We start from the raw sequence: 7,984 nt of genomic DNA, 5'->3' as shown, positions 1-7,984 counted from the left end.
ACCTCAGGCATCGCTCTGAGGGACCAGCCGGGACTGCTCATCACAGATTGCCGCTTATACACTCGGAAGGTCTTCGTCCGCTTCGACCCCCAAACCGTGATCAGACAACACATTAACCTTAAAAATGAGTGGCTCAACAAAACATGGTATACAGTACCTCTCGAGAGTGCTAAAGCAGAGATCCAACACGTCCTAAAGCAACTACATAAGTTCACTCACACCCAACAAGAGTTGGGCGGAACACGTAGGAGGCAAAAGCGTGGCATTGGCGGGCTTTTACTCGCTGCTTCTTCACTCGGATCACTGTTTAGCTTGGGTTTGTCCGCATTCAACACTGTCAGTATAACGTCCCTAAAACAACACGTGTTTGAAGTAGAGAGCGAGGTCCCCAAGATCCGAGCACTAATGGACCTTCAACTAACACAATTGACACAAGTGACTAAAACCGTAAAGGATACTGTTCTAGTGCTGAATACTCACACCCAAGAAATCAAGGCCCTCGTACAAGTGGTTAAGGAGTTAACCCTTAAGGTAAAAGTGGATTACGCTGTCGCGCACCTGATGGTTAAGATCTTTGCTGACATGCTTAGAGATATCAGCTCGTCGGTCGATACTCTAGCCACCGGCAGGATCCCACCATATCTCGTCTCTCTACAGATGGTGAACGACATCCTCAACTCCGCTACGCACGCAAGAGTCACGCCAAAACAGGCTCACCTGGCTTACACTCTTGGTAGCGCAATCCCAATCTTCGTCAATCACAAAGCGTTTGAAATGGCGTTCATTATCAATCTACCGATAATTCCCTCAAATGGCATATACAGACTCAAGGATGTTGTCAATGTTGGCAATTGGCACGGTGAAAACCATGTTCGAATTGACACACCAACGATGGTTGCGTACCATGACGATAACCCCTCAGTTTATCTAGCTCCAAATCTTCAGATGTGTGTTCTCACTCAGGAGATACATTATCTGTGCGCGAGCAAACCGTTTGTTTGGAATCAAACCGCGGGCATATGTGGGTTGACACCTATTCCGGAAAATTCTAAGTGCTCAACGACCATAACACCACGACACCTGGCTAATGCCGCAAAGGCAGAAATCGTTGGCTCACGTTGGCTAGTGAACGCTCCCCAAAGAAAGGCGATCATAGCCTACGATCAACCTGGGGCAAATAGACCTTTGACTTTACTGGACAAAACAATGTGGATCGGTGTTCCCCAGGGGACAACCATACACATTGGTGATTTGACGCTCTATCACCTCGATCCGGAACAATGGGATGACTGGGTGACTCAGAGTACCTAGAAAACATGACTATAGACATAGATCCCGAAACTCTAGGAAGGATCCGTTTTGAGGGTACCAAAGTCGTCGACGTGGAACCAATAAACCGAGTTCTCAAGTCCCTCAGGTCCGGAATTAAGAACCCGATCCAACCGATTGCCTTTGCGTGGTCAAGCGCAGACACGTTAATCGTAGTCCTACAAATGATGATATTCCTCGTGATGTGCGGGATGCTCATATCCCAGTTCCGGTGCAACCGGTCACTCCGAGCCCAACTGGATCGCCATGCAGCGCACCTTGATATGATTATGTCTCGCGTACGTGGGTCTGCAAAGAAACAGCTCCAATTGGACAGCGTGATTGAATCTGACAACCAGGGTGAGGTGAAGCAGTGAAACGATGTTTCTAGTTGCTTAGTCACTACTCTTGTCGATGTTGAAACGTTGTTTAATTGGTTTTTGGTATTGTTTCTGAACACCCCAAGTAAGAATGAGTTTTGCATGTATTTTAGTTGGAGACCGTAAAGGACTTTAACTATGCCAACATGCAGTTCACTCGTTAAAACCTAATCGTTGAAGAGTCAGTGTAGTCAATGCTACCTTAAGTACCATAATTTACATTGGTCTCACCATCTTCAAGCCGAACCTACTCGAACAATTCTATTCGGGGGGATAGCTAATTCTTTTTGATGAGTCTCGCCATAGACTCCAAAAACATTTATGGGGAAACCAAACACCCAATCTCAAGTCGTTCGTCTAAAAGGCAACAGACAAGTAAACCAACTATAGGGGCCATTTAAGTCTAACATAGACAAAGTTAGCAATGGTGGTATAGTTGGAACACCCTTCTATAGGTATAGACCCCTATAGCTACCCTTTTCAGCATGTTCCACCCCTTAACTGGTAGCTGTAGCTGTTCCCAATCATAATAGCTTACACACCAGGTGCATATAGGTTAAGGCCTTATGTAAAATCCCCTTCGTAAGCCCACCTCAAACCACTTAATTGCATGACACATAGAACCAGAACGGCACCGACTGGACGTCACCCAGCGACGACCTTCGCTGGAGGGGACCTGCAATCCTGACGTTGGTCCCCAACCTGCATCCAGTGGCCGCATCTTCAGTTCAATCGAAGGGAATCTTCTACATGCTGATTAACCAACAACTCCAATCGTTGTGGATTTATCGTTGTGGAATTACCGTTGTGGATTATATGACTTTTTCCAATGGATTACAGACTTTGTTTCCAAGGGGTTAAAGCATTGCTACAATGGAATTACCAATAACATTGTGGGATTACCTTCTTTGACTTTTATTTTCCTCTTGCTGGATTACATCAAGCTCAAGGACATTCCGAGGCATAAGTTCATGTTGGAATTCATCCCCATGGACAGGCGATGATTTCCAAAGGGGGGACTGTAGTGAACTAAGCCTCCAGTCAAAACCTGACCCTGAAGACCTTCATGGGACAGGAACTGTTATTTCATTGATTTGAATCCAGAAATACAAATTAGCTCATCCAGAGACTTTCTAATTTGTATCCTGAACTAATCAGTTGAAAGAACACTCTCTTTTTATATTGTCATTACTATTTTTACAAATGTCTTGATAATCAAAAGTGTGCTTAATTCAAACCATTTTAAATGTTGAAGTGAACTACTCATTTTAAATCAACTGTGAAACAGTATTAATGATTTTTTAATCCTCATTCAAAGTAGAAATCATTTTAAATGTCTATGTTACAAAGTAATTATGCATTTTGATCTTCTCTCTGAAATGAGAAGGAGTGATGTCGGTCAAAAGTCGGAGACAGTCGCAAACAAGTTTATTGGAACCAACTGTCATGTTTTTAAACCTCTCAGACAGAAACAGAGAAGCTGGCACCTGTAGTCTGTCATTTCTCCAAAACATTCCTCTGTCTGTTCCTAAACATTTCTCTGTCTGTTCCTAAACATCTCACTGTTTTTCTGACTTGTAGTAACCCTCTTACGTCACTAAAACCACACCCCTGTTGGTTCTTTCAACCAATCAGGACTTCCCAAATGGGACCGGAAACAGAACTCTTTAAAAGTCGACACTTCCTAGTTCCAGCCAGTTCTGGGAGATGATCCGGAGTTCTGGACATGAACCGAAGTTCCGAAGGAGAACAGAAGTTCCATGGAAAACAGAGAGGGTGAAGTCCACGGTGGTCATTTTCTGAAAGATGACACCTTTCTGGAGTGTTGATTCCGGTCATTACGCCAAAGACCTATTCAACATCTCAGGAGTTCAGCACGTTTTCTGAAATTCCACTTAACTTAATCCTATCTTTCGGGGAAGTTTATTTTGGAAGCTGGGCCAGTCAGCCTCGTCATCCCAAGTTGATGAGACGCGGATAAATCCCTGGAGGTAAAAAGACTCAGCCTTGCTGGACGCCAGGAGAAGACCTCTCTGAAACCCCACCAAGGTAAAGAGTCGACGCTCGGGTACATCTAGCCGAAATCACTGGGAAACGTGCTATCTGGTTTCAAAAAAGATAACTCCCCATCTTTTCTTTATTATCTTAGTTAACTCTAAGTATCCACTTTCCCTCCTTAAACTTTACTCCATCTCTTCTATCTCGCCAGTAAAAAGATAAGCTAAGCCTGCAGACATTAATTTAAGACCTAAGGATATGTCTGTTGTATTTTAGTTGCAAGTGAGAAATCATGGCCGTATGATTTCTCATTGTAAAGCTCATTAATTAAGCTGTGTTATTGCATTCAATCAGAATAATCAAGTGTACAATGTTTGATGTTAAATTTTGATTCTGTTAATAAATGACCACATTCATTTTGATGGGTTAAAGAAAATTAACGTCTCACGTCACTGATTAGACCATCTCCGACACAGTACTTCTAAGCACAATATCACTTAGTCCAGAAAAATGAAAGAATCCGTTTAAATTAAGTATAATATCATGTACTTGAACTAGTCCAGATATTATAAAATGTAAGAGAGCACCCCTGAGCTAAATCCATCTCTCGGCTCTCTCACTACAATTGATTTGAATCCAAAAATACAAATTAGCTCATCCAGAGACTTTCTAATTGTATCCCGAACTAATCAATTGAAAGAACACTGTCTTTTTTATATTATCATTACTATTTTACAATGTCTTAATAATCAAAAGTGTGTTTAGTTCATACCATTTTTAAATGTTGAAGTGAACCACTCATTTTAAATCAACTGTGAAACAGTATTAATTATTTTTTAATCCTCATTCAAATTAGAAATCAAGTTAAATGTCTATTTTACAAAGTAATTATGCATTTTTTGATCTTCTGTCTGAAATGGGAAGGAGTGATGTCGGTCAAAAGTCTGAGACAGTCCAAAACAAGTTGTTGGAACAAGCTGTCATGTTTTTAAAGCTCTCAGACAGTAAACAAGAGAACTGGCACCTGCGGTGTTTCTCACTTCGTCAAAACATTTCTCTGTCTGTTTCTAAACATTTCTGCTGTTTTCTCGACTTGTAAAAACCCTTTGACGTCACTAAAACCACACCCCTGTTGGTTCCTTTAACCAATCAGGACTTACTAAAAGTGACCGGAAGCAGAACTCTTTAAAAGTCGACTCTTCCTGGAACTGTTAGTTCCGTGAGTTCCGTTGGTTCTTCTGGAGTTCCTCTGAGTCTTTTGAGTTCTTCTGAGTCTCTTCTGAGTTTTTCTCAGACTCTGTCTTCTGAGTCGAGTTGGGATTATGGAGTCTTCCACATCTGAGTGGAACCTCTGACGGACACCCAGCTCGCTGTGTATCCACCCGGGAGATGAGCGTGTTTGTTGAACGGAGTACCGTCACTACTTCGGACGATTCTCAGCCATCCTGAGGAGACGCTGAAAGGTAGCGTTGAAATGGAACTCCGTACCGGAGCTGCCCTATCTTCTACAAAGGTAACGAGTCGCTTCACTACCTAGTGTACCGGGGCTGAGCTGGGGTCGGATGAAGGGTGCCATTCCTAGTCAACACACTTTCCTTCATCCATCTTTTCTCTCCATTTAAACTCCTTCATTTCCCATCTTTAAACTTCTATCTTGCCAGTAATTAATCCAGATGCCTTCAGAAATGTCTGTTGTGTTTATTAAGTAACACGTGCCAAGTTTTATTAATCAGAAGCAGATCAGTCTAATCAAGTGTACAATGTTTTGATGTTAAATTTTGATTCTGTTAATAAATGACCACATTTATTTTGATGGGTCAAAGAAAATTAACGTCTCATGTCACTGATTAAACCATCCACGCACAGTACCTCAGTCACATATCTGTAAAGCTAGAAAAAGAGAGAACCCGTTAATTTAAAATATGACTGCAGTGGAGCTCTGAAGCTAACCAAGATAATCGAGCCTTTTAGCACACTACAACTTCTACAGAAAGTTCTAAATTTTGTTGTGGCCCCGGAAATGATCTCCCTGTGTTCAACTCGTAGGGAGTGAACCCAGTCCCCTGATTAATGGAGGCTCTGATTGTCATCAAAGCCACCGGTAATGCATTCACCCAATTCATTTTGGTCTGTGCACAGATTTTGCCCAATTTTTGTTTTAAATTTTGATTAATTCTTTCAACTTTGCCCTGGGATTGTGGGTGATAAACTGTCCCAAATGCATGTTTTAGTCCCAGGGCTTTTTCCACCATTTGTAAATCAGCATTTTTAAAGTGTGTCCCATTATTTGATCTTACCTTTTTTGGAAACCCATGTCTAGGGATGTACTGATTAATCAAAAATTTGATTACTGTTTTACTGTCCTCCTTTTTTGCAGGGCAGGCCTCTGGCCACCCTGTGAATGAATCCACACACACCAACAAATACATGTAGCCCTTAATGGGCTGAATCATGTCTGTGTAGTCAATCACTATTTCTCTCCCCGGGGTCATTGCAGATGGAAATCTGCCTCGTTCTGGTTTTAAACCTGCTTTGGGGTTGTATAGTGTACACAGATTGCAGTTTTTTACAAAGTATTTTATCATTTCTTTCATGTGAGGGTGCCACCAACTAGCCACGTTCCGTTCCATCTGATTAATTCCCACATGACCCATCCCATGGGCCTCTTCCAACACTTTCCTTCTTAAGCTCATGGGTAACACCCATCGGCCCCCAGGGCCACACCACACACCTTTTTCTGTCTTAATCGCTCCCTTCTGTGTCCACATAGTTTTTTCCTCTGGAGACGCCCCTTTTTGCAATCCTCTCACTGTGTCCTCATCCCACTGTTCTCTGGGTTCACACTCCTGTTCAGGACTCGCCACAAGCAGGTGTGCTGGGGAGGGATATCCCACAGCTCTCTTTGCTTCTTGATCTGCCTGATGATTCCCTTTTGCTGTCCTGGACCCCTCCGTGTTGTGTCCTTTACACTTAACTATTGCCACCTCAGCTGGCAACAGCAAAGCTGTAGCAAGTTCTCTCATCTCTTTCTCATGCCTGATTGGTTTGTTCGTAGCTGTCAAAAACCCTGCTCGTAACCACTGACCTAGTTCCATGTGAGCAGCCCCAAAAGCATACGCTGAGTCTGTGAAAATAGTCACTTTTTGTCCTGTTGCCCACTCTAGGGCTTCTACCAGGGCCCTCACCTCTGCCCTCTATGCTGACTGTGTTCCTTCCAGCTGCCCTTGTCTCACAGTCTGAAATCCTTGATCTGTTTGTAACACCACAGTATAACTTGCACTCAGTTCTCCATCTAATTTTCTGAAACAACATCCATCTGTGAACAACATCTGTCCTCCTTCTAATGGCTTTGCTTGCAAGTCGGCTCTGACTTTTTCATCCCTGATCACTCTCTGTTCACACTGATGAAGTTCCCCTGTCCTCATCCTGTCTGCCATGTTAACTTTCTCATGAGTAAACAACAAGTTAGGTGCTTCTAACACTTTACTCAATTTCTGCTGTCTTAAAGGAGACATAGTTAAGTTCTGTGAGTTAACATATGCTACCACACTGTGTGTGAAGTCAAAGCAGGAGAATGGAAAAAAAAAAAAAAAAAAAAAAAAAAAAAAAAACTTGCGCTCCACACAGACCTAAAAGAAGGACGGACAAGGCGGAAGAGAACATCAACACACAACAGGAGTGTGGGTGTGGAGATCCCTCTTCGGTCGGTCGGAGATTCTGATCGACCTGTGTGGAGGAGGATAAGTTGTAGATGGGCGAAGAGGCAGCCGGTAAGAACGAACTAATGTTTAAAGAACAGGCTGCCAGTGTGCCTCCCTTTTTTCCCGGCCGAGCCTCCAGCGTTGCTGGCTCATTAACAAAGAACGTCTGAACTGAAACGCTTGATTGTGAAAGTTAGTTCATTGATGATTTAACTGATCTTTGTGTTGTTGATATGGATTGGTGTGCTTGCAATTAATTTAGCAGTTGATTAAGAGAACTTGAACTATTTATATTTAGAAAATAAATATTTATTGTAAATATTGAAAAACAGAAGTCCGTATATTTAAATAATGTGAAGAAATGTAACAATTAATTTGAAGGGTAGGTTAAAGTTAAGGGAATTAAGTTTGTTACTTGTTCAGTTAACTTTAAGTTACTTTGTGGGTTTAATTCACAGGGGTTGCTTAGCATTAATTATATAGTTTATTATTTCCTGTAGTTTGAGTGAAATTAATTTATGTAAACTCACATACAGAATAGTAATTGTTTATTTTTCTTCTTTTGGGTTTATTTAAAGGTTTTTACCTGCACTGGAC

The sequence above is a fragment of the Nematolebias whitei genome, chromosome 14, assembly GCF_014905685.2.
Source record: "Nematolebias whitei isolate Nwh7 chromosome 14, NemWhi1, whole genome shotgun sequence".
Taxonomy (NCBI): Eukaryota; Metazoa; Chordata; class Actinopteri; order Cyprinodontiformes; family Rivulidae; genus Nematolebias; species Nematolebias whitei.
The sequence above is the reverse complement of the archived record's forward strand: the minus strand, read 5'-3'. Positions refer to the sequence as shown.